Raw genomic sequence first — 7,448 nt, 5'->3', positions numbered from 1 at the left:
CCTGCATGGAGCCTGCTTCTCCCTCTGCCTGTGTCTCTGCCTCTCTGCCTGCCTCTCTTTCTCTCTCTGCTTCTAAATAAATAAAAAATTAAAAATTTTAAAATTTTTAAAAAATTTTTTAAAAAAGAAAATTCTAGAAGGTTTACTAGAAAATTCTTGCTGAGTTTTATGAGATATTAAAGGTCATCTTGAGGAAATGATATTGTCATATTTTGGATTACACTTCCAATGTTGGCAGATTGAGTAATGTAGACAAGTTTCCCTCTGAGGAAAACTAAAAAAACTGGACAAAATATTTTCCAAAAATCAGCTTGAAAGGGTGGGAAAGCTATCAAGGTAGTAAAAAATTACTAAACTGAAGTCTGAAAGAGGAAGGAAGCCCAGAGAGGAGAGCTTGGCATTTGGGGCTGCCTTTGCCCTGGGAACATTTGCAAATTCAAAGGATGCAGCTGAGAAACTGGGAAATGTTTTTGACAACATTTGCGGGTAAGAAAAAAATTGTACTTCTGTGATCTGTGAATGTAGAGATCAAATCTCTAACATTTTTAAGCCCTGAAGGGCTATACCTTAAAAGTAAAGGTGAATGGTCAGTAAAACAGCCCTTATATAGACTGAAATTCAGCTCCTAGACATTTGCATACCCAAGAAAGTCTCAATCTCACAATATTATTAACATTATTAACAGTATCCAAGTGCTCTGAATGACATTAGGAGCCTAGCAGAAGCAAATAATCCTTTGTAGAAGGTAAAATTCAAGCTCTCAATTTATTTTTATGATTTATGCACAAAGACAGCCAGACCCATAAGGAGATAAGGCATCATATATGAAGATCAGGAGAAATAACATGCAATAGAAGCAGATCATAATGACTCCAATCGATTAGATCCAGAGTTTAAAATAATGATGTTTCCTGTGTTTGGGAGATAAAAGACAAGATTTAAAATTTTAAAAGAAGACTGTAAAAAAACAAATATTATTTTATTCTCAAATTAAAAAATTAAATAACCAAAATTAAGAACTTAAAGAAGAGGGACACTTGGGTGGTTCAGTGGTTAAGCATCTCCCTTTGGCCCAGGGTGTGATCCTGGAGCCCCGGGATCAGTCCAGGGAGCCTGCTTCTCCCTCTACCTATGTCTCTGCTTCTCTCTGTGTGCCTCTCATGAATAAATAAGTAAAATCTTAAAAAAAAAAAAAGAACTTAAAACTTAAAGAAGAAGTTTGAGTCAGCTGGGGAAAGACCTAATAAATTGGAAGATAAGGCAGGAAAAAAATATCTAGAATGAAACTTAGGAAGAAAAAAATAATTGAAAAATGCAAAGATGAGAGGCAGGAAGGATACTGTCTTAGTCCATTCAGACTGCTATAACAAAAATATCATAGACTAGGTGGCTTAAATAGAAACCATTTATTTCTCACAGCTGGGAAGTCCAAGATCAAAAGGCCAGAGATTGGCTTCTGGTGAAAGTCTGCTTCCTGGCCATTTCTCACCATGTCCTCATGTGGCAGAAGCAGGGGTAGAGGTCTCTGAAGTGTCTTTTGTAAGGACATAAATCCTATTCATGAGGCCACCGTTGTCATGACATACTCACCTCCCAAAGGCCCCACCTCCTAATACTGACATATTGGGGGTTAGGCTCTCAGCATATGAATGTTGAGGCAATACAAACATTTGGTCCATGATAGATACAGTGATAAATTCTAATAAACGTTTAGTGGAGTCCCAGTGGTAGAGGAGAGATAAAATGAGACACATACAAAATTTGAAGAGGTAAGGGCTAAAAAACTTGAATTCACAGGTAAAAGAAACCAAAGTGATCTCAGTAGGATAAATAAAAAGAAATCTACATCATAGCAAAATTTCTTGAAACCAAAAGAAAAAAAATGCTTAAAGGCAGCTATGGGAAAATTAGACATTTTACCTTCAAAGGAATAATGATTAAACTGACAATTGACTTCTCATCAGAAATAACAAGAATCAGAAGACAATAGAATGATCATTTCAATGTGATGAAAGAAAAACTATAATGCTCAAAGAAAACATCCTTCAGGAATAAAAATGAAATAATACCATTTTCATACAAACAAGAATTGAGAGAATTTGTCACCAGAAAATCCAATCCTAAAGGAAATGTTAAATGGTATTCTTCTGACAGAAGGAAAAATGATCCTATGTGGAAAGTCAAAGATGCAGGAAAATCAACAAAAATGCTAAATATGTGGAGAAATCCAAATATTGACTGGCTATAAGAAAATAATAAAGTATCATGACTTTTTAAATATGGAGAGAATTAAAATAAACACGAACAATTGTATATAAATCATGAGGGTAGAAACTGCAGTGCAAATGCTCTTTGCATTGTCTGGGAGAAGATAAAAGCACTTTTTCATATTTGGTTTTCATAAATTAAAGATGCATGCTGGAATCTCTAGGGAATCATTAACGCATAGCAAGTTCTTTTATTACTTCCTACCCAACAGAGTGGGGAAAAGAATAATTACAAATGATCTATCCAAAAGAAAGCAAGAAAAGAGGAGAAAGGGAGCACACGCATCAGGCAGAACAAATAGAAAATACTGAGATGGTAGATCTAAACCCAAACACAGTGACAAATTAAATATAAATGGACTGTGTGCCTCAATTACAGTTCAAGAGGTTAAATTTTAAAACAATTAAATGCTGTTTACGTGAGATAGGTCTAAAATACAAAGATAAAGTTGAAAGCAAATAAAATGGAAGATGATATTGCATGCAAACACCAACCAAAAGAAAGCCAGTGTAACTATGTTAGTATCAAAAAGTAGATGTCACTAAAAGGCCTCTAAAGATAGACCTTTCGTAGCACTGAAAGGTTCAAGTCACTAAGAAGATGTGACAATTCTACACTTACATGCACCTGGTGACTTAGCTTCAAAGCCTATGATGCCAAAATTGACAGAACTATAAAGGAGAGACGTGATTCTACAACCTTCGTTGGAGATTATTTTGAGTTTTACTTTTGTGGAAGCAAATAGCACTTATTCTGTGCCGGGCACCTTTCCAAACACTTGGCATGTGTTAACTCATTCAATCCTAACAATCATCACATAAGACAGGTATGCTTAATAGGTTAGATTCTGAAAAACCAAGAGCTTAAAGCACTTGCTCAAAGTCACAGAATTAAGTGTCAGGGCTGAGATTTAAAACCAGGCATTCTAGCTCCAGAGTCTTGATGAAACACAGGGGGAGACACTAATACTACTCTCTCCATAACTGAAAAAACACGCAGCCAAAATCTACGAGATTCGGAGATCTGAACATGGCTGTGAGGCTCTCTGTTACAGGAGCTCTGCTCGGCCCAAGTTTTATGGCACAGTGATGTCCACCAGTGGGTTGTCGGGAGGTTGATATGAGATCACACATGTTTATAATGGGCAGCCCGGTGGCTCAGCAGTTTAGAGCTGCCTTCGGCCCAGGGCGTGATCCTGGAGACCTGGGATCAAGTCCCACGTCAGGCTCCTTGCATGGGGCCTGCTTCTCCCTCTGCCTGTGTCTCTGCCTCTGTGTGTGTGTGTGTGTGTGTGTGTGTGTGTGTGTGTGTGTCTCATGAGTAAATAAATAAAAATCTTTAAAAAAAAAGGAAAACACTGTACAAATATTAGTTCCATTGTTTGACCCCTGGTCTTCTATTGTCGCAGGTTTTTAAATTATAATCTCTTCAGATCCTAATTATAAAGTTAAGAGTATAAACAACCAATAAGTTGTTATTGCTGAATCACAGTTTATACAGTTGGGTATGAAAATGTTTGTGTAAATAGAATCTGAGTGAAACATACTAACAAACTACATGCCAGTTCTTTGGTATTTTTTGCAGTCCACTGGTGTGTGATTCAGTGTCTGAGATACCAGCATGGGCTCGCTGGAGGATGGTATGACCAGAGGGCCAGCGTGGGACCTTATGCACGTCGCTGACCTTGGGCCTCCATGTCCTTGTTCATCCAGTGATCATGCCCGCTCGAAACTGCCTCACTGCCCTCGCAGGACTTCAAGGAGGGTTCTCGGAGACCAAATCGGAGAAGCCTTTTCAATTATATATGAGGCTAAACAAATGTCAGGCATTGTTAAGAACCTCAAATGGTGCGGATAGCTTGACTAGTCTGTTTTACGCTGTTTCATATGTTGTTAATAATAAAAACTAACATTTATTGAGAGCTTGCCATGTGGCAGGCACTGTGCCAAACCCTTTATAGGCTGCGTTTCATCCATGCCTCACGGCAACCCAAGAGGCAGAGTGGTCCAGCCAGATAGCCTACGGCCATCTCCAGCCTCCACCACTCACCAGCTGAGTGTCCTTGAGCAGGTGATGGCTCCCCTTTGTGTCTCAGTTTTCTCATCTGTAAGTGCTGAGAACTGTGTCTGGCACTTGTTAAGTGGTTTATTGGAGTTTGTTTTATCATCTCCACTTTATAGACAGTGAAATGGTTGTAAGTGGCAGGTCACCCAGCTGATGCAGAGCCAGGCTGGGATTCTAACCCGGGTCTCTCTGGGCCCAGAGCACACACGTGTAACCACTATGCTCCCTATCCCCTACAGCCTCATCAGCAATGTCAGGGTCCCCAGCCATTCACAGAACCTGTCTGAAGCTCTGCAAACACGAAGGAAGCTTAGAGTCCCTTTCCTTGCAATAATCCTCCACAGGATGCTTAACTTTTGTCTTACACGGAGGGAGGTGGAGTTAAGAGGCCTTACACCCCGCTTTTTCTCCCACATTTTTCTCACTAATGCTCAGCAGAGGATAAAAAAAGGGGTGGCGGCTCACAGAAGCATTTGCTACCCAAATGTCAACTAAAACATCTACACTCCTTGTACCTCTCCCCAATTCCGCAACCACCACCACTTAGCCTCTGCCCCCAGCTGCAAATTGCCTGGGAGATGTTTATTTCTGGTACATGCTTTAGGATGAGCAGCAGCAGCTGGGAAAGTCTGGGGACAACTTCCCTTGGCAGTACAGGAGGTGGATCCTCTTTCCAGAACTATGCGAACACAAGCAGTCTCCAAGCAAGCACCCTCTGGTGGCTGCCCCGGCCTGGCAGGTGTGAGATCACAGGGAAGAGGCTAGCCCCTCAAGCCTGGAGCAGAACGGGAGGTTGAGGGAGGTAGCATCCTTTTAAAATTCTGATCACTGGGTTTAGTGAGGCTGGCTGGAAGCAGAGATCAGAGGGTTTCGTTATTGGTCACATTTTTATGAACTTTTTTTTTGTTTTGTCTCGGGCTGTGCTCCCCTATCTCTTCTCTTGGACTTCCAAGAGTATATACCTGTATATACCTGTATATAACTTGTGAGGTTCAGAAATTTCTGCATGCCCCTCCAGGCTGAGGACATCAGCCAAGGGCTAGCACCACCTCTCTGCTATATGGAGAAACAGGACAGGCTACTTCTCCCCACCCTCTCACCCGCCTTCCTGAGGGTCTGCTTTCTCCACCCAGGGCCTCCAGCTGCCTGAGGGCTGATGCTCCTGACCCACAGTTGTTGCAAAATTATATCCCTATCCTCTCCCTCTTAAAGCTCCTACTGTGTTCAGGACCTTGGAGAAGAAAATGATGTAGTCAGTTAAGTTCAGACTCTGAGTGAATGGCTGACATTCGCTGAATAGGTTCACCTACCTTCCCAAGTGGAATTTGCTCTTTCAAAGAGTGTACCTACAGCCAGAAACTTAAACAGCAGGATATCCGGCATTCCCAGACATCCCAGGTGCTTGGACTGGTGTGAGAAAGACTGGAGGCAGGATCATTAGAGTGGTTTGGAGCCTCTCTCAGTGTCCCGCTCAGACCCCCTGGGTTCAAGTGCTTACTCTTCCACTTTCTGGCTACAGAAACTTGGGTCCAGTTGCTTTACTCCTCTAAACCTGGAAGTAGACCCTGATACAAGAATTTAAGTACAAGTGTTCTGGAGTGGAGGGGGGTAGAGGAGAGGTGATCCCAGGAAGCATGGTCAGGGGAATGACAACACAGAGAAGGGAAGGAAGCCAGTACCAGGTGCAGTAGTGAGCTGGTGGCCATTGTGGGCAAATAGGGCTCAATTCCACCAGGCTCCCCAGGGCACTGCAGAACATACCTCAAAGTGGTCCCTCGGGAGGGATGTCTTAGTCTGTCTGGTCTGCTGTAACAAAAATACCCTAGACTGGGTGGCTTATGAATAATAGGGATGTATTTCTCAGAGTTCTGGAGGCCGAGAAGTCCAAGATGAAGGTGCCAACAGATTGAGTAGCTCATGAATCCTGCTTTCTGGTCCATAGACAGCATCTCCTGGCTGTAACCTCCAATGGCAGGAGAGGCAAGGGGACGCTCACAGTCTTTTATTGTAAGCACACTAATCCCATTCTTGAGGGTTCCACCCTTGTGACCTAATAATCTTCCAAAGGTCCCACATCCCAGTACTATCACCTTAGGGATTAGGATTCAACCTATGACTCTGGGGATGAAGAGACAAACATTCAGCTCATAGTGAGGGCCATGGGAACTGGAGTAGTCATCCATGGCTTCCATCAGTCATTGGTTGGGGACTGCTCCCACCAATTCCCCAGCACTCCCAGCCTGCTGACTGAGCTCTAGGGGCCAGAGAAAACAGAAACGTAGGAAAACCTCAAGATATGGCATTTCACGGGAATGGCGAGGACCAAGGGACTACATTGGAATATTGATAGTGACGGCTATGCTACCCATTCTGTGGGAACAGAAGACCCACTGCAGGCCAAGGGGTGGGATGAGATGGTATAGGTTGCTTGGCACAGTATCTGGTCCATGGTCAGCGATGCTCAGTGATTATTGTTGGTCCTATTATTCGTGTTCTGGGCATGCTAAGTAGTAGCCACCAGGCAGAGCACATGGTATGTTTTGGAGAGTGGTAGGAAACACAATAAGGAAGGCAGGAAAAAGTCCCATTACTCAAGTTTTGAAGGGCACCCAGGGCACAGGTTTGATACAGTAGGAAGGGCTGGGAGGAGTGCAAGGTTCCATGGTGAGCACAGCGAACAGTACCTACCAGGGCCAACGTCAGAAAAAGAGTCTTTGTGGAAGCTCAAGCAATGATTATGAAAGCCCACAATGTGTTGGGGAAGCATGAGGGGATATCTGAAAGATGATCTGGAAAGTGTTGGTCCTTTCCCTTCTTCATAGAACCTTCCTGAGTTGGCCAAAGGCTACAAACTTCTGTCCCCCTGACTTGTTTGAATACAGACCTCCCTGTCCTTCCCCCAATCTCACTCAAAAACCTCTGAAGCCTTCTCATTATCTATCAAATGAAGGATGATTAAAAATATCCCACAATAGGACCAAAATTATTTCCACCCTTATCTTTTAACCCCCCCCCCAAAAAAATCCCTAGGATTTATCCCCCGCCCCCTGAGTTTGATCTGCCTCCAAAATAAAGGTTAAACTGTAAATGCTTTATCTGGGCCTTTTTAGAGCCAA

The 7,448-nt window shown here is 42.6% G+C and overlaps 1 long non-coding RNA gene across 1 annotated transcript; it reads right to left on the bottom strand.

Annotated features, from left to right (window-relative positions):
- Window positions 1-738: 738 nt before the first annotated feature.
- On the bottom strand, window positions 739-6,330 carry LOC112675448 (uncharacterized). Its single transcript, XR_003145883.3, has 3 exons — window positions 6,094-6,330; window positions 3,952-5,179; window positions 739-911 (listed from the first exon to the last, which is right to left on the bottom strand). It is a non-coding gene; the product is annotated as an uncharacterized LOC112675448 (long non-coding RNA).
- Window positions 6,331-7,448: the final 1,118 nt, after the last annotated feature.

This window comes from Canis lupus, chromosome 30, assembly GCF_003254725.2.
Source record: "Canis lupus dingo isolate Sandy chromosome 30, ASM325472v2, whole genome shotgun sequence".
Classification (NCBI taxonomy): Eukaryota; Metazoa; Chordata; class Mammalia; order Carnivora; family Canidae; genus Canis; species Canis lupus.
This window is presented reverse-complemented; position numbering and strand designations above follow the sequence as displayed.